This window comes from Calypte anna, chromosome 5A, assembly GCF_003957555.1.
Source record: "Calypte anna isolate BGI_N300 chromosome 5A, bCalAnn1_v1.p, whole genome shotgun sequence".
NCBI lineage: Eukaryota > Metazoa > Chordata > Aves > Apodiformes > Trochilidae > Calypte > Calypte anna.
In genome coordinates, this window is record NC_044251.1 from 6,529,043 (window position 1) to 6,554,509 (window position 25,467).

At 41.4% G+C, this 25,467-nt stretch overlaps 1 long non-coding RNA gene across 1 annotated transcript in view; it reads right to left on the reverse strand.

Moving 5' to 3' along the window:
- Window positions 1-712: 712 nt before the first annotated feature.
- LOC115598467 overlaps window positions 713-25,467 on the reverse strand; it is a 28,286-nt gene continuing 3,531 nt past the window's right edge. Inside the window, exons 3-4 of the long non-coding RNA XR_003987680.1 lie at window positions 4,430-4,537; window positions 713-795 (exon numbers count right to left, since the gene is read on the reverse strand). This is a non-coding gene — a long non-coding RNA (uncharacterized LOC115598467). The remainder of the gene's footprint in view (window positions 796-4,429; window positions 4,538-25,467) is intronic.

Sequence of the window (25,467 nt, forward strand, 5' to 3'; positions counted from 1 at the left end):
TGCTTCCTGGGGGATTATTATTATTATTATTATTATTATTATTATTATTATTATTATTATTATTATTATTATTATTATTACGGTTACAGACGTGTAAAGACGAGTCCAGTGGAAAGCTGGTTTTGGACAGGATTTTTGGAAGCTGGTAGAGCAGAAGGAAGTATGGAAGCCTTCTCTAGAACTTAGCTTCCAAATGGTTGTTAAAATACAGTGGCTTCTAAATGTGTTTGCCTCCTCCTCACAGGTTCCTTACAGCTTTTATGGGGACACTTGTGGAACCCCCGAACTCCATCAGCCCCTAATGTTCTGAGTAGGAGTAGTGACGAACACGCAGGTTCTTACAGAGAGGTTCAGAAACTGCACATGCTCAAGAAACCAGGTCCGAGGAGAACAAAGATTTACTTCTGTACAAGCTGAGACAGTTTGGAGTTACATGGTTTCCTATGTGTACGCTTTTCAAAACATACAAATGTACCTTTTAGTTCCCTCTCTCACCATTTCCCCCAAGACACATCTTGTTTCCCACTACGATTTGGGATGAATCCCATTCCCCAGGGGCACGGTGCTGGTGCTGATGCTTGCTTTCTCCAGCTTGTCCCCAGCCTCCTGACATCACAGCGTTGTCATGCCCTGGAGGCAGGGATTCATCCAGCAGCATCACCCTGCTCTGCTTCAGCCACTCTGTGTTCCTGCCACGGGAATCCAATCCTTCCTGCCACAGCACTGCAGATGCAGCTGAAGAAAACTTACACCTTTCCCACGCACAAGCAGAGCAATTGTACAGGAAGCTGAATTCTGAAGGTGAATTTTCAACAGAAAAATATTTCACATTTTTGTTTTTGGATATCATAAGATGGATGATTCCTGTGTTCCACAGCTACCTTCCTAATGCCTGAATCATTGCCACCAACCTTCACCAAGAGTTCCCTGTGCTGATGGATTATACACAGAACTATCACAGTTACAACAGGCATCTCCTCAGGTAAACCAGGCCACACTGAGAATGTCTTGTAATCAATAGTGGTATCAGAGAAGGGACTTGACTTCAGCAAGGTGGGATTTCCCTGCCAGAAATTCAGTTTAATTTGTATCCTGCCATAGGCCAACACAGGAAGAATTCTGTGTACTCTGCATATGAAATGTGTACTCAGCAGCTTGTGTCATCAGGTGGCAGCTGCTACTACACTGTGCATCACATGGGGCTTTTTCACTGGTACTGACTTCTTAACTAGTGGATTTTCTAGAGGTCAGTATGGCAAAAGCAAGAGTCCAGCAGGCTGGGTCCAGAAGCAGGTACTTTGTCACAATAGTGACTAAATGACTGGAGCTGGGACCTTCTGCCTCCCCAAGCCACAGAGCCATTTCAGCGTTATTTCTTTGAACATGACTTTCAGGTCTCTGTATTTTTTATTAATTTTTTTTCTTCAGCTGAGGACAAAAAAAAAGCAGATCACTTTTAAAGGCAGACTAACAAAACCAGGCACAATACATCTAGTTCTCTTTGATTTGTAACATGTTCTTGCCTCTAACATCTTTACTTGGGTGTCTGCAACTCTCTTCCTTGTCTGCAATCATTGTCATGTCTTATACATTTCTTGCCTGAGTGGGGCAATAGTGGAACTGAAACAGCTTTCCAGAAAAAAAATATAAACCCATTACAGCTCACTGGCATCCATGAAGACAGAGGTGTGGAGTACACCTAATGCACAGACACTGAAAGGATGGCATGTTCTGCATCCACAAAAGCTGAGTGGTATCTGTGGAGTTTGGCACATCTTTTGGACAAATAATTTTCTTACTGAAAAATTCAATCACAGAATCACAGAACTGTCATGGCTGGAAAAAACCTTGAAGATCAGTCTATGGCCACAAACCCCAACCAAAAAAAAAGAAAAGATAAAAAAAATTTATCTCATCATGCCCAGTAGAGCATGTCCTGAAGTGCCTCAGCTACACAGGTTTTAAATACCTCCTGGAATGGTGACTCCAGCACCTCCCTGGGCAATCCATTCCAGCTCTCAGTAGAGACATTTAATTAATGACAAATGCTGCAAAGAGATTGATTTTAAAAGCATTACTTTTTCATTAATTAATTAATATTTTAAGTCCTACTTTGATTAAAAAAAAAAGTACACTATTGGCTGGCCACCTCTCTGGAAAAAAAAAAATCCGTTCAGAGCACTGAAGCAAAAAAAATGGGGTAAATATTAAAGGAAAAACGGAAAATCAATTATTCTCACACACCTGATGGGTTATTGAGGTTTTTGGCTCCGGTAGCTGGCATTCGCCGGGCTCAGCTGGGTGCCGAGCTCCCGGAAAAGCTGCATTTGTGCAGAATTCCCGCAGGGAGGTGCTGCCTGCCCGCGGAACGAGGTGGCTGCGCCCGGAGCAACTTCTTTCCCTGCCGGGGCCTGAGCTCAAGCGGCTCTCGCTGGGGGAACGGGGAATTTCACCAGTGTCAGGGAAAGGAAGAAAATACAGCTGGTGGATTCGATCTGATCTTCCACATAGCCAGAGGAAGCAAGCAGTTCAGTCCCAGGGTACCGTGAATGTAAAAGCCCCCAGTGCCGCAGGGGGTGACACTGACGCCATGGGAGATGTTCCTGCAGCCAGGAACAGCTTCAGGGGGAGTCAGACACCGAGTGTCTCATGGCCAAGCATCTGCTCTGGTTGAAGGAGAGGACCCCCGGAGGAGTCTGTCCCCCTGGACACCAGGGGGGGATATTCTTTCCTGCAGAAGAAATGTCGGTGGCTGAATTTCTGCTATAAAAGTTAAAAGGGATCAGAGCAACTTAGTGTCTTGCTTCCTCACACTCATGTCCTCAGGACTTTCTTAAAACATTTTAAAATGTTCTTTTTCTTGTTTTACAGCCACAGAAGCTCACTTTCTGAGGAAAAGAGTGGGACACCTGAAAGTGCACTAACTGCAAAGAGAAGGTACCAGAACCTCAGCAAAATCTCTGGAAAGGGCGTTAGCACTGCCAGATGGTGCAGGGTCAAGTAAAGAAACAGGGACAGACCATGACTGGGGGGGGCAAGAAGATTTTAAAGAAATCTTCCCTAAAAAGGTGGCATGGCACTTGAAGAGGCATCCATGGTACTATGGTATCACTTGGGAGATTTTCATAAGTTCAGGTGGCCTCAACCTTGAGCAGCCTGATTTAATTGCAAAGCTTTGAGCAGCAGACTGGACTAAGTGACCTCCAGAGGTCCTGTCCAGCCTAAGGTTTTCTATGATCCTATGATTCAGAAAAAAACAGTTAGCAGGTGAACCAGGGGGACAGTCCTCTGTGTATATGAAAGGGGCTTTGAGGCCCCAGGAATGGGCATTTTTGCCTGCTGTTTGGTGGGAGCCAAATGCAGTAACACTACTGCCTGGAAGTCCTGCTCTGACTCATCCAAGGACCCATTTCTGCAAGGCACAGCAGAAAAGAAGAAGTGACTGCTGAGCCCTCAGTGTGTGGGGGAGGGGAGCTGGCCCCATGGAAGCTCAGAACAGGGAATTTTAGTCTTACTCATCATATTATTTTTATATTTGGTTTTTCAGATGTAAACCTCAGTGCTTCTGTCAGCTTATTAACTCTGTGTGCACCACAAGTTTGTCCAGTAGCCCCAGTAGCTCCTCTGCTCCTGTCTCCATGCACAGATGCACAGCTCTCAGCATCTCACCAGTTTGTAAGGGATTACTGGGCTGCCTGGGGAGGACTATTTAACCTGGGCAACTTTCACTGTCTTGCTGGAGGAAGAACAAAAAAAGAGACCTGGTCTGGGAAAGATTATTTCCAGAGAGCAGATGAGGGCTCGTGAGTGAAATGTGGCAGATGAGCCACAGAGGATTTATACAAGTTAGAACTGAGATTCACCCTGAAAAGGAGCTTCACACACTCTCAAAAAATGTAAGCGAGAAAAGGAAGGGAAATCTAAATAACCACAAACAACAAGTAGTGCTGGAAGGTCTAGCAGAAACCAGACCTCTAGCAGAAGACCTGCATGGGTTTATTCCTTGCTGAGATTTCAAACTTAAACAATGAGGCCACAATATTACCCTGCTAAGATGGGTTATCAGTATGTGCTATGTGTTTGATACAGTATCTTTATCTGATATCTAAATTCTGGGTTCTGACCATGAAAGAGGGCTTTCTTATGTGCTTCTGTGCTCAGTAATGAAACCCCTCATTCCTACAGCCTAACACACCTTCTTCATGGCTATGGGGTTCAGCCCATGGTTCCTGCCCCTTTGCAGTTCAGCATGGGTGTTTCAGTATCAGTGTTGCAGACATACAAATCCTTTATAACCAACACCTTCATTCTCTATACAGAGATCTCCCTCTCTCCCTCCCTCCTTTCCTAGTGTGGTCCATATTATATACTCTAGTGCCAAGACTCACTCTCAGTTACTGTGAGCAGTGAAACCTGGGCTGTCACTCACCTTGAGTGCTGAAAGCTCCAGGCTGCACAGTGTTACACACTCTGGAAGTGTAGTAGCCACCCCTTGGCAGAGCTGTAAGATCAGTGTTCACAGGGTTTGAGGCATGGCCTGCAGAAAAAGTTGAACATCAGGCCCCATAAGGAATGGGCTCATGACATCTAAAATCTTCCCCAAAACAGAAATGATGTGATTCAGAACAGTGCTCACACCAAGCCAGCAGAAACACAATTCAATTCTCCAACTTCTAAAATGGAGGAGGATCCATTATTAGTATTCACCAAAAAAATTCCAAGCCCAGGTATCAGAGCCTGGTATAGTTTCTGCTTATGAGGATGTCACAACAGAGTAGAGGGGTTTAATCTCCTTTCAGACTCTTGATGAATCTGTGCAGTTTCCATTTGAGTAAAATACAAAACTACTGAGCAGGTTGGCACAAACAGAAGGTAAGAAGGCCAAGGAGATCATCTCCTGCTGTGTTTCAGTCTGACATGCTGCATGCTGGAATACATTCTCAGAGACAGAAGAAAATGATGAGATTAGGGTTTTTCCACTTCTGTTTGTCTAGGGTGACACAAGTTGTATAAACCTGGCACTAAATAAAGCACAACTGATAGCAAAGTTCACCTGAGGTATTTCAAAGTAGGTGGGGGAAGCCCTTTTGTTTTTTTTCTTTTCTAGTTGGCAAAGAAGCTCAGGGCTGGAGCAGCAGTGAGGGTGCCACAGGCAATGCTGAAACTTGGTGTCAGACACTATAATGGAGAATTCAGAACAAGAACAGAGAATTGCCACTGAAGCTCAACTAATATTTACTATTACCAGACATGTGAGAAGTCTGAAGTTATGGTTACACAAAACAACTCACACACAACATCCAAGATGAGCAATCCAGTACATAGCAATGGTTTCCTGGTGCTGTGAGCACAGATGAGAAGCTGCAAGACAGAAGTACACTTAGCAGAAACAAGATGAATGGTTAGAAGGAAAAGCCAAGTAGCCTGGTGCAAGAAAGGTTGTGGAGGGACCAACTCAGAATCTAAGTTTTAGGAAGAGAAAATTGGGATGTAGCCATTAGTGTCACAAAGAAGAGGTCTAGAAAACTGATCTTAGTGGAGTTACATATGGATGGTATCAGATGCAATAGTGACAGAGACAGGAGAGCTGAGAAAAGTGGTGAAATGCAGTACTGCCAAATCTATTCCCCCCCCCCATAACTTCACACTATCTTTTATCTTTTATTTTATATTCCATGAAGCCAAAACTCTTGTCACACTGAGAGGTCATGTGGAACCTCAGTTTCTCTTTCTTTCAGAAGTCAGGAAGCTTGAAAAGTTTGAAAACGATGGAATTGACAAAACTGAAAAATCTGAACACACACTCACACACCTGCATTTATTCCAGCACAGGCATTTACTTACATTGAGGGAAAATGGATCTGCTGGTTGGTGGAGCCAGTGGCTTCACAAAGATCACAGATCCTGAGTCTGAAATCTTATCTACCACCCTCATTTCTTGCTATTGCCACAGACCTCTTCTCAGCAGTCTGGGGTTTTGCTCCCCTAATGCTGGGCTTGTCCTACACAGCTGCCCACCCCTGATAACACAGCTGAGGAGCCCAGAGGAAGTTGTACAAAAGATGCTTTTGTCAACACTGCTTCCCACACAGACCCATCTCCCATCTCCTTTCTTACTGTAAATTGACATCAGAGCTGCTGAATCATGATAGGGGAGTCACAAAAATGTTAGTTATGCTGTAGAAACAAGGCCCCCTCCCTTTCACTGTTTCCTGCCTGTGTTAAAATGGAATCACTGATTTGTGTCCTCCTGCACTGGAATTTCAGGTGAGGTGGGCTGAGCTCTCCTCATTTGGGCTACCATGAAATACATGTACAACCAAGGTTTGATTCCAGCCTACTGAAAGACACCCTTGCTGAGCAGACATTGCCTGGAGAGTTCACCAGGAAAAGCCATTTGGGTCCAGTTTCTAAGAGATTTGCCTACAAGGTCAGTACCCCAAGGGAATTTTTCAGGTGATACACTGCATACTTGAAAAGCTGTCCTCCTGCAGAGACCTTAATTGTAGTGCAAAAATACTGTGTGAGCATGCTGGGTTTCACCAGGCTTTAATCCAAAGCCTGGAGATGGAGCTGAGCTGTGGTTTGCCCTTTCAGCACTGCAAATTGGATTCCTAGCACCCCAGAGTGCTGAGGAAAGAGGTGCATGGAATGCCATGATTGGGAAAGCATGAGACAACACAGAAAGATGCAGGAAAGACACAGAAAGGAAGAGGCAGAGGGAGCCCAGCCTATAGTCAGGGAGACACTGATGCCCAGAGAACAACATGTTACAGAGAAATGAAATATTCAAACTATACAGGGAACCAAAGTTATGTCATAAAGGAAGTCTGAGATACCTGGCAAAACAGAAGGAAAGGAAGAGATTATTATCAAGCCATCCAAAAACCCTTCAGAGTGATCAAGATTTTCTATGTATAAAGTCATAAGCATTTTAAATTCTCATGTGCTGATGAATGCTTTTCAGGGTCAGATTTTTGCAGCCCAGTGAAGTTTGACTTTAAACTAATACATAGACTGCATCTGGCTAAAGTATGAGTGGGAAATATCCAAACTATAGATCTACAGATCTATAGCTCTCTTGCAGAAGCCCAGTTTAAAACTGTGACATCACTTAGAATAATCTAGGAAAACACAAAAATTAAAAGAAAGCTGTAATTTCATTCACTGGAATAGTGTTCCTTTGCTGGTCTCTTCCAAATTCTTATTTTACAACCAGCTAACAAAAAGACAAAGCTGTACTCAACAAGAAAATATGGAAAAGCAATTAAAATTTCAGTTCTTCATTTGCTGACAAGTCTTCCCCACTATGACTCACCCTAATAATATCAAGACACATTATAAATTAAAAATAACAAACTACTCTGGAATTGTGAAATACTGTGAATGACACAAAAAGATATTTTCAACACATTACAGAGTTGTTACTGCTGTTGTTATTTTAGCAGTAGTGAGAAATCATGTATGAGCAAGAAAAATTCTGTAGCATATTTTGAAATCACATCTAACACGTGAATGATAGAAACTATAGAAGAAATTATTGGAGACAAAAGAAGATAAATTTAAAAAAATATGGCTAGTGACTTAAATTGATGGTATGACTTAGGTCATGTGAAAAATTTCTAATAACAAATGAAATCATCTGACTTGCTCAGTTCAGCTATGACTGTTTGGCTCACAACACACTAAAACAAAACTCAAAATTAAACATACTTACATGGTCATTACTAAGTGGTTAGTTAAAAACAGACCTTAAAACTCTGCATAAATTTCCCTATTATGTGCTCTATGTATTTTTCAAATTTACCAATTCAATACCATAGAGAAAACATCCTGCTGTGCCCTGTTGAGGTGGAGGTTTATGGAGCTGTGGTACCATGTCACAGGCTGCTGAAATTGTTACCATATGCTTACTAAAGATGTCACCACTTTTGGCACCGTATTTCCATTCAGTGTCAGGCAAACTCCAGCCTGAGTGGGTGATTTATGCTGTACAACAGCTACAGGGTGAGTGACAGCAGTGACAACATGAGGAAATCCTTCCCTGTGTTTGTTCCCCAGGCCTGCATTGAGTTTTAGCCCCATAGCAGAGTTACAGCTGACTGTTCTCTGAGGCAGTAACAGCACAACAGTACTTAGTGTTACATTCTTTTTTTTTTTTTTTTTTTCTTTTTTAGATAAACATATTTAAAACATTTCACGCTTCTTTAGACACAGCATTTAACTTCAAAGAAGGCACTGGACATAAACCCCACCGTGACTGACAGGGAAAATAAAAGCATAGAGACCAAGCAGATGGCCAATGAGTCAAGGAGCCAGAAAATTAACCCCATAGCCTGGATGACACCCAGCCAGACCCCAAGCAGTGGATCAGAGCCTCCTGGATTAGTGTCTGAAATTCCAGATTATTTTATGAAATCTACTTTTGCACAAAAGTAATTTGGAGGTTATGGGTAACTAAAAGGACATCTGCAAGTATCTGAAGATGGAAAATGTGGTAGAATGGGATGTCAAGAGAGAGGTGATCAGGAGAGGAGCACAGAAATGGGGCTTTAATTAAAGCACAGGTAAAGGCAAAGAAAAATTTCTGGGGTTTGGAGGCTTATATTATTGGAAGCAGCAGATTAGTCACCTTTCATGCTGGGGAGGAGTTATTTATAGCTCTTTGTTTTCCACATGGTTTGCTGTAGGACTCTGACAGAAAACACATGGTTTTCTATGTTTGGCAAGATGGGGAAGATAGACTGGGCTCAAGAGCCAGACGAAACTTCAGAGCTCTAATTTTGCCAGTGCTCTTTAGCTGTTTTGCAGCTGTGGCTCTTCAAAAAACTTCCACTGAGTACCTTCCAGTGAGTTTGTAATAAGATAAAATAAAAGGTTTTCATTCTGGATAGAATATTCTTGAACACTCAATGGCTGTGAAATTTATCCAGCTACAAATGGAACATTTACTTTGGATTTTTCCCTCAGAATTAATATAAAAGTAGTCAGATTATCAGCAGAAAATCAGAATGACCCACATACAGGCTTGTCACAAAGTCTCTAAAATCTGAACTTGTGTTTATCAACCATTTGATGCTTTCCATTCCCAAGAGACTGAGGGGATAAGCAGATGGTCTGCAAAGCAAAACTGTAATATTTGAGGCTTGATGGGAGCAGTGCATGTTGGCCATGAGGCATGTCCAGTCTCTCCTGCCATTTATTTCTTCTAACATCAAAGACACACATCCATCACTCAACAACCTGGCAGCAAAAGAGCTGTTCTAGTCATCAAATGCCTGTCCTAGGGTGGGTTTTGTCATAACTGAGCCTGCTGTAGAACAACAAAGGAACAGTCATTATTTGGATAATACAGAGGAAAATTCCAGTTTGACAGATAGGGAATAGGCCTGTTTCTGTTGCAGGGTGGACACAAGTTCAGATTAGAAAAGGTGAGGCAGGGACTGATATTTGAAAGATCTTTTTCCCTGAGAGGTTATTTAAGAAGCCCAAATCTTAATGCCACCCACATCTCTCATGATGGAGCTGCTTTTTCAGTCTGCTGAAAGGGGGCTGGCCCTGCCAGCAGGCGAGGAGATGGTCTCAATGCACTAATGGTTCTTTCCATCCAAATTTCCTGTGTGTGTCACAGCTGCTGGGCTGTGCAGCTGTCTCTGGGGTTTTTTTGCTTACCCCATCTCATGTTTATAAACGACTTAGCATTTTATGTTGCAGATTAGGGTGAGGAAGGGTGAGAAATATTCTTCTGATTTCTGCAACATATTGATCACGAAGCCTTCAACAACCAAATACTTGTCCTGTCTAATTCAGTAGGAAACACCAACACATTCTTACTCAGATTTTTATCCTTAGGTTTTAGAAACACCTTTTTTAAAAATTTTTGTTCTACAGGCACATCTGTTCAGGGATTTATCCCCCACCCAAGGCCTCACTCCTTGTGGCCTCTAGTAAGCATTGCTCTTCTCCCTTGAGAGATGACTTACAGAAAATGCAGACAAGAGTACAGTCAGTCTCCCTGCTTATTTGCAGGGGTCAATAAATTTCAAATCAGATGTGGGGGGATGTGACCTTTTAGTGATGGAAACTTGTGGAAGCTGCCACCAGTCTCCAGGCACAATGCCTGTATCCCCCTGGGGAATTGTAGGGGGCACTGGGTTTAGTCACAGGGGCCTTTCAGGAGGTTGAAGCAGGTGCTACAACCCTCTGATTCCTTCAGTTTTCTCTCATTTTGTTCAGCAGTAGCCAAATTCCCTTCTCTTCACACAGCAGTGAAGATAACAGCTTGAAACAAAAAGAAGTGACTGATTAAAAAGCCCATTCCAACCACGCCAAAGCTCACACACTGTGACTGGCACTGTTTTTTCAGAGCATTGCTCCACAGTTGTTAGTCCTCGTGCTGCCCACCCATCTTGTGTTCAGGTCATCCTCCTTTTCCCTTTCCATTCTTTGGGCAGATAGACCTCAGTTGCTGGGTGTTGCTTCAGTGTACAGCAACACGTGGTGCTTGTGGTGTGGGAAGGAAGCTGGCTCTGAGAGATAAAGGTTGAGGTTAAGAGCAGCCCGACTGTTATGCTCCTGGGGCTTTGCTTCTCTCTCTATAACCTTGGTGTGGCTGAGTGATACAAATCAGCACTACCTTTTCTGATAAAATCCATCCAGCAGAGGCAAGCAGCAGCCATACCTCCATGTCTCTTTGTAGTCTGTTACAGCCTTGGTGTTCCAAAGGGTCTGGATGGGTCAAAGGTTCATTTTCCATTGTACTGAAAGAGAGTGACTGTGCTTGGCTGGGACTCAGAGACTTAGGAAAGAAAGTGACCTAAAACATGGATCAGAAGAGCTGGAAGAAACAGAAGCCTTTGGGGAAAAGCCAAGATTGCCAAAGAAAAGAGCAGTAACTGAGAATGTTTGTGCAAAACTGCCATCTTCTCCTTCCTTCCCACAAGGACTAGTGCAACTCACTCTGAAAGAGAAAGGAAGAATTGAGTGAGCAAAAAGCATCTCACCCAGCTGTCCTGCTCTGCAAAGCTCCACTGCTTTACTTCACCCAAGCCAGCACAGGCAGGCAGAAATGCAAAATCATGACATTTGTGACCTGCAGAGACAAAGCTCAGGGTTTGCATGGGTGGGGGAGAGATACGGTCAAGCTTACCACCAACTGGAAAAAATGCAGACTAGAAATTTTATGGTTGCTGTATATATAATTTTTTTTCTTTTTTTTCTTTTCCTTTTTCTTCTTTTTTCTTCTTTTTCCTTTTTTCCCTTTCATGCAAGCCCTAATTATTTTTCTTCCTAGGAAATACAAATGCTAAATGAAGCCCAGCTTCATTGCACATACTCATCAAGAAGAAGACTGATGGTTCTAAAGACTAGAGACTGGAAGTAGTGGATCAGGAAGATACTGCACCAAAATCCATCTTTAACTCTTTAATGGAACAAAAAAATAAAATAACTAAACACAAGGCATTGAAAAAACAGGGAAGATCCGAGCTGATTTCCTCAAAGTGGCTCTTAACCCACCTTAAGGAAAATCTTCTACCCGATCTCCTGAAGTTTTATGCAGTAAGGAAAGTACTTACATTCCTGAGGGCTACAGAACAAACAAGTGTGGGTTTAACAGGCAGCTGCAGTCTCTTTCTTTGCAATGCCCAATGCAGAGCAAACATTGTCCTTTGACAACCTTGTCCAACCATTCTGTTACCTGATTCAGACTCATCTGTCTGCTCAAAGAGAAGAAGTACCATGAGCATCTGCAAAATTGAAACCTGGGACAAGTAAAATGTTAAATAAGGTTCAAACTGCTAAAAATTGTCACAAAGAAGTCAAACAAAAGTCTCATTCTCAGGCCAGCTCTATACTGAATGTAGCTCTAGCTCTGTCATTTAATCTTAAGTGTGAGGGGAGAACAAACTGTTTCCCTTTCACACTGTAGAAACAGTAAACAGAGTCAGAGTTTGAATTAAAACAAAATTATGCTTCAGTTAATAAAACAAAAAGGGTTTGACTTGGGGTTGAATCATGAAACTGATGGACTAAAATATATGGTAGTCTGAAAGTGATGAATTTGTGTTTTGAGCCTTCCCTTCATTTTACTTTCTTTCTCCATTGTTTCAATTCTTCTTTGGTCTGTCAGGCTTTTTGTCAGTTTTGGCAATTAATACTTAAAACCAAACAACAAAATAACTGAATAAACCTGAACTGCGTTGCACAAAATGTGTCCTATGGAGTTCCAGTTTAGCAAAATCATGGTACTAAGGGCTAAAAGAAGCTGCTGACTGCTCAAAGTACAGCAGATACAGAATAACCCCAGTGATCACCTTGACAGTGAATTTAAGAGGACAAACGAAGGGACAATATGAAGTGTATAGAATCATTCTCAAATTAAAAAAAAGTCAAAACAGATGGATTTGGAGTCAGAAACCTGTATTATAGAAGGGCTAGTGGAGACACAAAGCTGCCTCTGACTTTCAGAGAATAAAGCCATGGATTTATGGTCCTCACCTGAGGCCTTCTCTATTGGCAACCAGATCAGAGCCTGCCCAGGAAGAGGGGAAGCAGCAGCTTGGCATTTTGAAATCGTTCTCTCTGGATAAACAGCAAGAAAAAACTGCCTGAAATGTAATCACACCTAACTAACTCAGTCTCCTGGAGGACAGGTTTTGTTCTTCAAACCACTGATCATGTCCACATGAGAATTATAAACACTGCTTTCTGGTTTCCATTTTCCAAGCTGCTCCCACACAATACAGTTTAATACCACCTGCATCTCTATTCACAGAAAAGTAGGGGGTTTTTCTAGCTTTAAGGGCAGTTTGGTACCAACATGACTTGTAAAGGGCTAAGTCAACTCAACCAAAAAGTTGGTTGAGAAGCAGGGAAAAAAGTCTTTCTGACAACAAAAATCTCTCAGCTTCCTAAGCGCTTAAAAGTAACTAATCCTGAACACTTCCTGAGCTCATTTGCATGAAATGCACCCCTGTCCTTCTATATCTTGCCTCACATATTTGATTATTTTCATACTGCATCTTAGACCACTAATAAGGTAGAAATTTCAGAGACCATGATCCAGCTTAAGCACACAAAATTTAAAAGAGCTGAGAACCTCCAGTTTTCCCCATCATATTCATTGTTTCTGTGTTTTAGTACAATGAAAATTAATACTAATGTGTGATTTTTCCTCTCTGAACTTAATCTGCAGAAGTTAAGAGTGCTCACACTGGACAAGTCATAAGGAAAAATCAGCCTCAAAATATTAAGCTAGAAACAGGTTGAGAAGAATCATCAAACCTCTGGAAAACATCGTCAAACCTCTGGAAAACATCTGGAAGCAACTTGTGAGTTGCAGTCAAAGCTGAATAAAGTAAATGAGGAAGAACTGGTGGAGTAGTTTGTTTATGAATGTTTAGTTTCCAAGACAGATTTTCACAGTAACAGGCACGATAAGAATCTCTTCCTTCCTCAGGACAGGCTATTTTTCTCAATCACATGGCCAGGAGACAGAGTCCCACAAGTCCAACCTTAAGTCCATGCACAATATTCCCAAAGGGAGAAGAATGAAGGCAGAGCTGCAATTTAAGAGCTGGTGGCAAGAGTGGCAAGGCATAAGTAGGAGTTTAAGGATAAGCTGATTTGTCTGTCCACAGGAAAAGAGAATTCATTAAAACTTCCATGGCAAATCTGTGTGTGAAGTGGGACATTTTATTAGAAACAAACAGGACCAGGCATAGTTTTTGCTGCCACCAAGAGAACAGGATAACTGTGGCATAGTTTTCAGGAGGGAAGACATGAACAGCAGAACACATTTTGTCCAGTAAAGATTGTGATTTTGTTAATACTTTTAGAACCTTGCAAACAGGCAACAGACAGAATAACCAGCAGAGAGAGGTGTTAGATCAAAATGAAGAGAGCATGGATGTGCTACTAGTGTAATAGTCATGTCACAGGTGTCTGTGCACACTGGAAATAAAAATGTATTTCCTGGCAGGTAGGAAAAAAGCCATGAGCTTTATCGAGATTTCTCTCTGCTAGGAGAGTTAATGTAATGAGGAAAGGTACAAGAGAAACTGAAGTTGCTGGTGACTGTGCAAAACAGAAACAATCTCTATAGAATGAGTTACTTCAAAAGGAAGTATTAGTAAGTTTCCATCTCAAATGAAGTATTTTCAAAAGTAAGCTGTGTCGAAAGTCTTATAAACTCCATTCTTAAGCAATGTGGAGAACAAGAATCTGGACAGAAGACTCTCCATAGTAAGAGCAGCAGGTAATAAAATTAAATTTATTTTTGGTAGAACTGCATTTCCATTTGCCACCGAGTAAGATCAAGTGAACTGTGGCAGAGAAAGAAGACACCTGGGAGCTAGTGATGAGAAACAAAGAGATAAAGCATTTATCCACCCTGCTGAATAAGAGATTTGTCTGTAACCCAGATCCAGCCAACATCACTTAAAGATTCTACACACAATTTTGCTGCTTTAGAAAAATCAAGTCAGCTTCCTAGAGATATTTGTCTAATTTTTTGGTGACTTTGGCTTCAAATTTACATTTACCTTTTGTGTAAATGTAAATTACATTTCAGGACTCTTGCAACACAGCTCTTAATATTCTCCATCTTCCAGTAATGCTGAAGACCAGATGTCAGAAATCTGACTGCTTTTCTTACGTTGGCTGGAGTTGTGGGAATAAATAACTAAAAAAAAGAAAAAAAAAAAAAAGAAAGAAAAAAAAGAAAAAGAGAGCTAGGGAACTAATTTTCACTCTAAATAATTCTTTCAAATTTCAAATGAAAACATAAATCTACCAAGATTTAATTGTGAGTTGAATGAAACATTTATTTCAAGCCAAAATTATATACTTCTGCATTTCAAATTTTATTAATTTTGAAACAATTTTTTTTCCAGCTTGGAAAAAACAGTTCTCAAAATGATTCAGATATATTTTAGCAAGAATTTACAAATAGTTTGGTTTCCAGGACTAGATTCTCAAATCTGCATTTATTGGACAAATGAAACATCTAGCAGAAAAATAATAGCTAGATTCAGTCTCAATAGCTAACATCATCTTCCATTCCTGATCCTCTCCTTCCATTCCTGATCCTCTCCTTGCCTTCTCATTATTATACCCCTTCTGCAGAAGCTTTTGTAATTCACAAATGCTACTTTTTGAATTTAAAAGCCTTTACTAAAATTTTATTTGTCCATTGTCCAGCCTATCAACTTGCTCTTTTTCACCTTTGATTTTGCAGAACAAGTTTTCAAGATGATGTTAGTACCCAAATACAACAAAAACCCCTCCAGTATCCAGTGGTTTTTTTGCACGTTGTATCTATCTTGCCTCTTCTGCTTGTTGTGGAATATCCTGTTCTCTTTCAGCCTTTCCTACTTCTATTCCATGCCCCACAGCATCCCCAAGGAATGGTGTTTCCTCCTTAGAGCTGTGCTCCTCCTGTTACCTGCAGAAGGTACCTCTACCCTCTGAAGTGTTTTGTTGCAGTCCTGCCTCTGCAAGCATGAGAGTGAGAAATAGATTTTCTTGTTTAATATGACAAACCCCCCAATCACAAGCTATGCAGATAAACCTCCACCCTGAAACACCCGTTTCTTCCATGTTGCCAGGGAAATGACTGCATAGTTAATCATGAGGAACCAAGTGCAGTCCTCTCCACCTTCTCTAGTTCTATCTTTCAGCCTCTTGGCCCTCCAGACAACAAGCTTCTTACTGTATTTCTGTAGAAAAGTCTTTTTTTTTCCAGCTCGGAAAACCTTGAACCGTTCACAAAATCAGATATTTTAGCAAGAATTTACAGATAGGTTGATTTCCAGGACCTTTGTCCCTGGAGATATTTAAAAAGAGACTGGATGTGGCACTCAGTGCCATGGGCTGGAAACTGCAGCGGGAGTGGATCAAGGGTTGGACTTGATGATCTCTGAGGTCCCTTCCAACCCAGCCAATTCTATGATTCTATGACTAGATTCTCAAACCTGCATTTTGGACAAAAATTAAACATCTAGCAGAAAAATAATAGCTGCATCTTTTTGTTCTGGCTAAGAGCAACCTCCCAGAGAGAAGGGGTGGTGCAGTGCTTGGGATGTGTTGGTGACTGGGTTAGGTAGAGGCCTGAGAAACTGCAGAGACACCCAAAAGTCAGCAGATTCCTCCTCTCTTTCTCCGTGTCCCCTCAGTGTTCTGTTAACATTTTGCAATAGGCCGGGCAGCTCAGTGCTGGGGTGGGGGTAAGAGCCCAGAGCTTCCTGTGGGGGCCCTGCTGCTTCCTGTTTTCTCAAGGCTGATGGAGCCGAGCTGGCGGGGCTGCTGATTTTGAAACAGGGGCAGCTGCATGATTGTCTTGTGAGAGCTCAAAATGAATCACCAGCCCATCCTCACTGAAAATCCCAAAGCTTTCCAGAGCTGGAACTCTAACTCTGGTGGTGTTGGGCTGCTTGTGCATTGAGAAGAAGGTGGGGAAAGCCCAGCATACAAAAAAAAAATAAAAAAAATAAAATCAAGGGCCAGACCACAACAGATTAGTTCAACAATGATACCACTTTTGGAAAAGATTTTTTTCTGTTCATTTAATTTCCATGCTTTGAGATATATCCTACAAGAAATATTTTCTCTTAATTAAAGGCCCAAAGTATCATAAGACTTTTTAATAAAATCAGAAGTCAGTAACAGGAGTGGACAGGAAGGTTCCTGAAGCACAGAACTACCTTTACATAGATTTTTGACCAATCAACATTCAAACCACTGGAGGGTTCAAGGATACTCTAAACTCAGTTTGTTGCTAAAAGAAGGGAACTTTTTGGTAAAAGACAGGAAAAAAGGAAAAAGAAGTTGCCAAAAAAGTCCTCTGATGTAGGATCCTGTTATAACTTTATCTGCTTGCTATTATTAAAACTTTCATATCAATATAAGACAATTTCCAGACCTACTTAAAAATTACTACAGTACTACCAGGATTAGAGCATATACTTCCCTGAGCAGGGTGCTCTCACAACTGAAATTAGTATTTAAAGCACCTGCTTGCAAGAAAAAAAACCAACTAAGACCCAACAGAAAAAAAGAAAAAAACAAAAAGAAAAAAGCAAAACAAACAAGCAAGAAACAAACAAAAAAACACACAAAAAACCCAACACATAAATACCAGTTAAATTCATACTGCACTTTGAGCTGCAGATTCACATCAGGCCCTGGAGTATCTAGAACACTGAGGCTGACACCTGTTAGCCAACATATTCTAATAAATATGCTTGAGAAATCTTGCATGGAAAACACAGTGCACATTTTACCATGTATTAAGCTTACTGAATTAAGTATTCATCTTTTTTTCTGTGCTTTAAGTTATCCACCACAGCATTAGATGGTTTTGGTAAACTGTTTTTAACCTGTTTCAGTTCAGACCCAAGCTCCTCAGGTTCTTTCACCATTAAAGCTTTAATTCCTTGCTGTTGTCTCCAGCACTATGACCCAAAGCAGCCCAAACCTACATTTTGGGAACAAGACCTATGCAAAATTAAAAGGAGACAGAAAATCAGAACCTAGAAAATCTCTCCTAAGGCTGAAAGGAGCAGTGGTATAAGGAAGAATTGGAGGGAACCTCCTGGGGAGGTCTGTATGGTCACTCCTGGCATTTGAAGCCAGCCCAGAGAAGAACAGGGACTATTACTTAGACCAAATACCTCTGTTACTCCTTGATCTTATTTAAAGTCTCATGCCTTAAAGTGACCATAGGTTCAAGCCAGCTGAAGGTTACATTGTGCTGGGTGCATTTACCATACATATTAGCCAATGCTGTTATATTCCATTACCTCTGGTTTTGAGCAGCTATTGGAAACACAGCAATATTGTCTAAAACACTCCCAAATATTTGCACACCATGGTCCTCTTCCTGGACCTTCACACCTTCCTGCTCTTGCCTGCTGGCCCTAATCTTCAGCTGTGTTTTACACCAGTGTTCAATACCAATGAATGTCTCTGTTTTCTGAACTCTTGTCATGGGCCTGCCCTGAGTTTTTACAGAGAAGTGAATATGAAAGAGTTTGAGTTCCTCTCCCTGCACTGCATTTGTTTCACTTTCTCCTCTTTTCACTCTCTGATTTATTCTGAAGCTCCCTGAGCTTAAAATGTAGGGTTCCTGGGTTCCCAGTTCATAGGATGAAGACACTGGTGCTGCTGGAGAATGTAAGAAATGAGGAGATGCTGTGAGATGTCTTTCTCACATGGCTCAGGGGCTCTACCTTCAATCATCTCTTTCTTTACTCACACTCCTTTCTGACACCCTCACCAAAGCTGCTTTGCTGCCTGGACCCAGGGCTTTGCATATGAAAGAGCAGAGTAAGAAAAGGCACATCCAGGTTTCTGTACCATACCACTGAGCAAAACTCTTCTGAAAAATAGTCTGGGGTGCATTTTTGCTTTATTTAAAAGCAGAATGACTGCAGTCCCCAATCACATACATCTGTGACCAGCTGACACACAACTCAGTCTGCAGCAATATGGAGCCAGCATGGTGCTTACAGACTAATTCCTTATCACCTCATCTCAGGTGGTTACCAGATGGAGAAGCAGTGTAGAGAGGTGCAGACAGGTCTTGGGACTGGAGAGGAAATGTGATGCTAAAAGATGTGAAGGGTGGTTAAAAAAGACACAATCTAGGGATATATCACCTGTGGATGTATCATTGTCCATCATTTTGGATGACATGATGAACGATGCTAACTTTCCCAAGGTGTTCGGCAGTGTTTTCTGGAACTGAGCTAATACAGATGATCAAGCCACCTAACTTTGCAGCTACTGGTGTACAACAGCAGCTCCAAAACTTCTGCAGGAGGAAGCAGGCCTTCACAGACCTGTGTGATAAACCTGCCCAGTCCTTCAGAACCACATCCCACGAGTGACAGAGCCCATGCTGACCAGAAAGGCAGGCTGCTATCTGGAAGCTGGCTACCCAAGACTGCTACAGGTCCGTGGCTAACCATCAAGTCAACTGTCAGACTGCAAGGTGGGAGTGGTGGGGGGTGCAGGGTTGTTATGAAAGTTGTTTATCCACTGATTATCAGCAGCAAGAACATGAAGAAGTTAACGAAAAGGATCCCACTCTTCTCTTCTTCAAGGTTTGATAAAAACAGAGACAGATCACCACCCAAGTGGACAGCACCAGCAAAGCGCAGGGTGTGGGAGCTGTAGGGAAATCATGTGGTGTTGGGCAATCTGGAACCTCATTCTTTCCCAGGAAGATAACTATCAGCAGAGCCCACTCCTGGTTGGCAGTCCTGTCCTTTCATGCAATGTTGGTGTTTTCATTTCAGGTGGTCAGGTGGTGTGGGCATGAACAGCAGCTTGAGCTGGTAGCTATCAGTTAGATAAATCTTTAGTCTGTTAAAGAGGAAAAGTTGTGGTGACAGAATTTCCCAGAATTTACCAAATTCATCTCACTGTATAAAATAATTGATTTGTGAAAAGTTGCAGGGCTGGGCTCAATCCCAATTCAAAATTTTCCCAATTCTCATTTTCCAGGTAACCTCTTGTCTCTGCTCAGGAGCAAGACCATGGGTGTATATTGAGCCTACAAGTTCTTTAATTTGGACAAAATGGAAGAACAAGAGCTTCTGTTCTTGCGTAGAAGTCTGCAAAAAACCCTATTACTTTCAAAGAGCTCTTGCTCTTCAGCTTTCTTTCCTAATCAAATGAGGAGAACAAGTAATACATTCTCAACACTGTAAGAAGAAACTAGTGAAACAAAAACCTTTCTAGCTTGGGTGAAACCTCTTTACTCCCTTCTATGTAGAAGCTTCTAGATATGAGCATAAGCATATGCTGCAGAAAGATACAACCAAAGCCACTGCAAAATAGTAGCAAAGCTCAGCAACAAACACTTCCAAGGTATGTTTTCTGTTTGGTTTTTCACAGTTTTTAATATAATTTGAAGAAACTGGACCCTGCAGGAAAATGACTATATAAATACCTTGCGGTGTGGAAAGAAATGGGGAATGTTCTCTGAAGGAGATTCTGAAGAAGAATTAGGCCATCCTGTCATGGTTAGGAAGTAACTTGAGAGAGTAAGTGATTTTAGCACTGTCTCTCTTGAAAGCTTGCTAACGTTTCAGAAAAAAAAAAAAATCCTGATTTTTTCCTGCAGATCCCATACCAACTCAGAGCTGTTTGCTATATACAGTGGCACCCAAAGACCTTTGTACATCCTGCTCTCATGCATAAACATGCATAATAGGTTTGATGCCAAAGAGTCAATGATAAAGGAATATAAATCATTATTATAAGGTCTGAGTCCTTAAAAAATCCTTTGCCAATACACTCAGCAGTCTATTTGCTGGGAAGTCATGGGATCCACGTGCTCTGTTGTTGCCTTCTGTCTCCCACTTCCAGGGAAGGGCTGGTTAGTGTTGTGACCCAATACAACAACATAGGTTGATTGCAGATTAAAGATGTCCTCAGTTTATCCTCAAAGATCATGTCCAGTTCTTCTAAGTCATGCCAATGGCAGCCTTCTTCCTAGGGCAGGTTATGACATCTTTGTACAGTTGTAGTTCTGATTCTGTGTGTTCTGAGAGGCTCTGCCAGGTCCTTTCAGAGCTAGCTACGCAGTGGGACACAAAGTGCTGTTAACCTGCCCAGCCCCTCACTTCTTTCCTGCAATGCTTTCTTCTTCCTGAAGCCTTCTGACTAACTCTGCAAAAAGTTAATCCCATCTCAATTAGAACACAGAGAATCAAAGGTGTGATCCCAGAATGACACAAAACAAAGGAGACTATAACTGATTCTCCCACTATTCCTCTGCTTTCTGGGTTTTGCTTTCCAGTTAAACTCTCCCTTTAATGCACCTTCACCTTCCATCACCTGATTTAGCCCTTGTAATAAGGCCTAAGGTACAGCCTTCTGGCTAGAGATCCTCTGATCACCTGGATTTCCTTCCCAAAGTGAAAGGAAGTCCTTAGTCCCCAGCTGAGCTCTCCAAGAGCTCCTTCCCATAGTCCTAACACCCACTACAAGACAATACAATCAATACAATCAATAGTGCCTTTGATAATTTTCGACTGCTGCTGGCTTGAGGACAAGAAGCAATCTTTTACTTTTCATAGGCCAAGAGGAATAATCAAGTGAAACCTCCAGCCTGAAGTGGATGGGAATGTCAGGAAACAATCACAAGAGAACAGCTCAACCTATCATGCAAAAGAGGAGTAAAATGGCAAAAGCTGTTCTAGTAAAAGCTTATTTACTGGCACACTATTGAGCAATATTTCTGGCAACACAGTGTACATTGCTACTTATGTACAGACACAGATTCTCACATACACACACCAAAACATCAAGAAGCCCTTTGGAACTGGGACATGGTTTGCAGGTGGTGTTCAGAAAGGGATAAATCTGGTGGGGCTCCCCATTTGTGAGGTTGCCACTGTTCTTCACAGCACCCTCAACAGCAACTTCGAGCCAAATCTATTTAAAAAACAGTAAAGGCAGAGAAGTGAAGTTGCCTTTGGTTGTGCTTTTTTTCTCTTTCCCGTTGTAGCTTCCTCTTTCTCTTCACCAGCTCAGCACTGCTAGCAGCTTTTTATAAACCACAATTCCTACTGCTGTCAGCTTGTTTGGAAACTACATGGTGAGCTGAGTCCAGCAGCTACTGCTGTGGGTTGGTGTTTAATTGCAGACCGGATTTGCTTTAAATTCTGTACCCACCACCATCATTTTCATTCCAAAACACTCAAAAAGCTCTGCAGATTAAAAAATTTTCATTACAGAGCAGAATTTTTCACTAAGCATATGGAGTTATGTAACATAAACTAAAAGTGGAAATGCATTCCCATAAATAAGCAGTAAGGAACTTCTGCAGAAGGCATATGGGAATGATGGCCTCTGGAAGGTTAAACTATGGTTAAACTAAATAACCTTAAAGTTGGGTTATTCTGGGCTGACAGGAATCTGCACTGAGCATGCAAAGTGATGCAATGGCCAGAACAGGAGCTTTAAAGCAAAAAGCAATATTGAAGAGAACTTAAATAGTGGAGTAATCTTCTATAATACCTCAGATGTCTTTAGCACCAGGGAGCAGGTGGATGGGTGAATAAAGTGCTGTCCAGAAAGATTATGATTACCTTAAGGATTAGGAACAAAACAGTGAAAAAGCTTCATGCAGCCAGAGCATCAAGGAGAGGTTAATAGAAAGTCAGCAGAAGCAACAACAGGGAAGAGCAGGACTGCACAGACACTGAGGGTTGGGACAGTGAGATAAACAGCACCAATACTCCTCAAGTCCTGTCCTTTGCCTGCTGCTCCAAAGGCAAACTTTGCTATAATTTTGATGGAGAAACTAGCTTGGGACAGATAAGTTATATTTCTTCTCACCCCAGCACAAGCTCTACAGCTTGCTAGGGCCCAGGGGATGATGGCTACACCTTGCCTGTAGGCAAGCAGTACTCAGAAGAAAAGCTACACAAAGAAAATAAAGCAGAGGTTCCTCTAGGTTACAGAGTTCAAAGACTTTTTAACTTACATATCTATAAAATGCTTTCATGTAGATATAAACATATATGCAATTTACACAGCCAGTTTAAGCCCACTGATAGCAGGGCTGTATATCATGATTATCAGATCCCTCAGAAATACTCTGTGGACTTGCAGAGGCCTACAAACCATGAGTTGAAAAGTCACTAAACCATGACTGGAAAATATTGGTCTAAACATCATATTTGTACTAATTAAAACTAAATTTAATTTCTGTGTTACTGAATTAAATTAAAACAACACTGGAAATAGCATTCTGCAATTGTAAGCTATGTTAAAATTAGTCACTGCTTAAAATACACATTTCATCACTCAAATTAAATTTTAAATACACTTTGTGTGAAGGAGAGGTATGTGACTGAAGAGACAAAATCTTGAGTAAGGCCAGGGGAACAGGACTGGGAATAAGGTGACTGCAGAAGAACTGAAGCTCTATTTATCAGCAGAACACTTTTTATCAGAAGCTTTACCTATATTTGCCCTTGCTGTACATAACTGAAGGCAATCTTCCTAATACAACTGTAACTATCTCAGCCTCTTGTGTTATCAGTCACAATGTGTCACAATGGTTACTAAAAAGACCCTTCTCAACAGATAAAGCCTTTGAAAAAAAGTTTGTCCCCTCCTCAGCTGGCAGGAATCCTGTAATGTGGGGACAGAGCTGAGTTATAAATACTTGCCTGTGGCACTGTTTTGGTGTCTACTCCTGTCTCCCACCATCTCCTACTCAGAAAAGAACCATTTCCCTTTTCTTAATGACCACTGAAATCACTCAGGGAATTTCCAGCACACGGTGGACAGATTCTGATTCACTTTAACCCCAGAAAATGTTTAACTCCTTCTGGGAATTATTGTCAATTGATCCAGTTCTATAAACTAAGATACCTGAAGTTCTTCTCTCCCTTTTTCCCTTTCAGGCACATAAAAGAACTCAGCATCCAAAGCATTCTGCTCCTCTGCACCCCTCTGTCACTGCACTGAAATCTTTGTCACAAGACTTGAGGCTAACTGTTAATTTGGTCAGATTTGTGGAGGTCTCTTCTCCTAAAATAGGAAGATTTTTCTCATTTTTTGAGATATACATAGACCTCTTAGCTCATTCCTCTGTAACATTCTTTAAACTGTTCCACTGCTACCATTGATATAAGATGGTCAAAACAAAAACCTCTCTGTTTTGCTTCCTCTCTACCTCCTTCTTTAAGCAAAGCTGTTCTTACCCTAGCACTGTCACTCGGGTGTTGTCCCTGACACTCTGCCAGGCTTTTTCAAGGATGTGCAGCTTCCTCTTGTAGGACACCTGTAAGATCAAATTTTTTCACTTGCATTGCCTAAACTCTCACTCATGGCCTGAATTATGGCTGGCTCCTCTCTGGTGTTCAGACTCTCTTTCCTTTCTCTCATTTCTCCGGTGTAAGAAGGGATCCAAATACTTCTCAGATGCTCTCTTTCGTATTTCTCCACTGTATTTCTCTCAATTACCACTTAAAGAACAAGTTTGGAAGTCCTGTTAAGACCCTTCACACAACAGGCCCTCCCTAGTTCTTGTTCATTTAGTGTATAACTTAATACAATAGTACAATAGTTAATTTTTTAATGTTTGTCATGGTACTTCTGGCACAAAAAAAAGAGTTAAATATGGCTCAGTACAGTCAAATGCTGGACTTTAGGTACAGAAAAATGCTTGTGTTAAAAAAAGATTGCAAAATTAGAAGACTAATAACCAGGTCTTGAGAACAGGACAGAGAAAATAAAGTACTGATCCACATATAGTTAACAGAACAACTTTATAGATACCATAATACCAGAACACAGAGCAAAACAACTACTACCAAGTAAAAAATCATCAACTTCTTCACTAGGCCTGAAGTCTTTACACAGACCAAATAATCAAACTGCCTGGGACTGATGCAGTAAAGATGGTCTAAGGTTACAGAAGAGTGAAACCTTATTAATTCAAACCCAACTTTCCTTATCAGTAACTGCTTCTCTAAGGAAAAACTTTCTATAGCTAATATACTACAAAGTGTGCCATACACAGACAGCTGTGACAGCAGGATTGCATGCGTGCTCTTCTACAGCCAGATGTCTACTGTGAGGATCTATAAAGAGCACTGACTTCTACTACTCCAGTTCCTCTGTTTATGCAAAATTCCAAACAAAAAGTCTTTGTAAAAGGAGAACAGGACAAGAAACACAGTTGTAAGCTCACTGGCTACCTAAAGATGTGTTTATTTGTGAATAATGTTTTTTCTCTTTGGAGCTCTGAGAGATTACTAAGAAATACAATCCAAATAAGATGCAAGTCTGGAAAGTATTATTCACATGAGGAGAGCAGTACTTCTTCCTAGGCATAGCTGCACTCTCAGAGTGCTCACAAAGAATTGCTCTCTTACTATCCAAGCCAATTTGATATAATCCAAACCAAATTTGCATAAGCATTAGAGCACCTAAACTGGATTCTTTTCAGATGAAACTGAACATGTGGCCTGAGATGCAGATGTGCATCAGACTAGAGTCAATCTGAAGTGGCACTCCCCAAAAGGAAGCACAAAGAGCTCCTTCAGAAACATTTCTGTTCTCTACAGAAGAGATCTGGCCCTTGCTGAGCCATATCTCAGATACACCTCATCCCCATGGTTCAATTCTAACCATCAGAGCATCTGATATGGGGGCATGGGACCCCAGTTAGACTGCAAGATGAAGGCACAGCTCTATGAGGAGATGTTAGACAATTCTGCTTGCATCTTACTGGTGCTACTGGCTGTGCACAGTGTGTAGACTGGAGGTAGGGTCAAGAGTGCATAGTATTAAAGCACCCTTCCATGGTAATTGCTAGAAATTATACAAAAGTTTTACAAAAGTTATACCAAAGTTTTGAGAGACTGGATGACTATAAATCAGCAGGAATGTGTACATTGAAAAGCTGCTGCCTGCAGAATGCAGATGATAATTAAA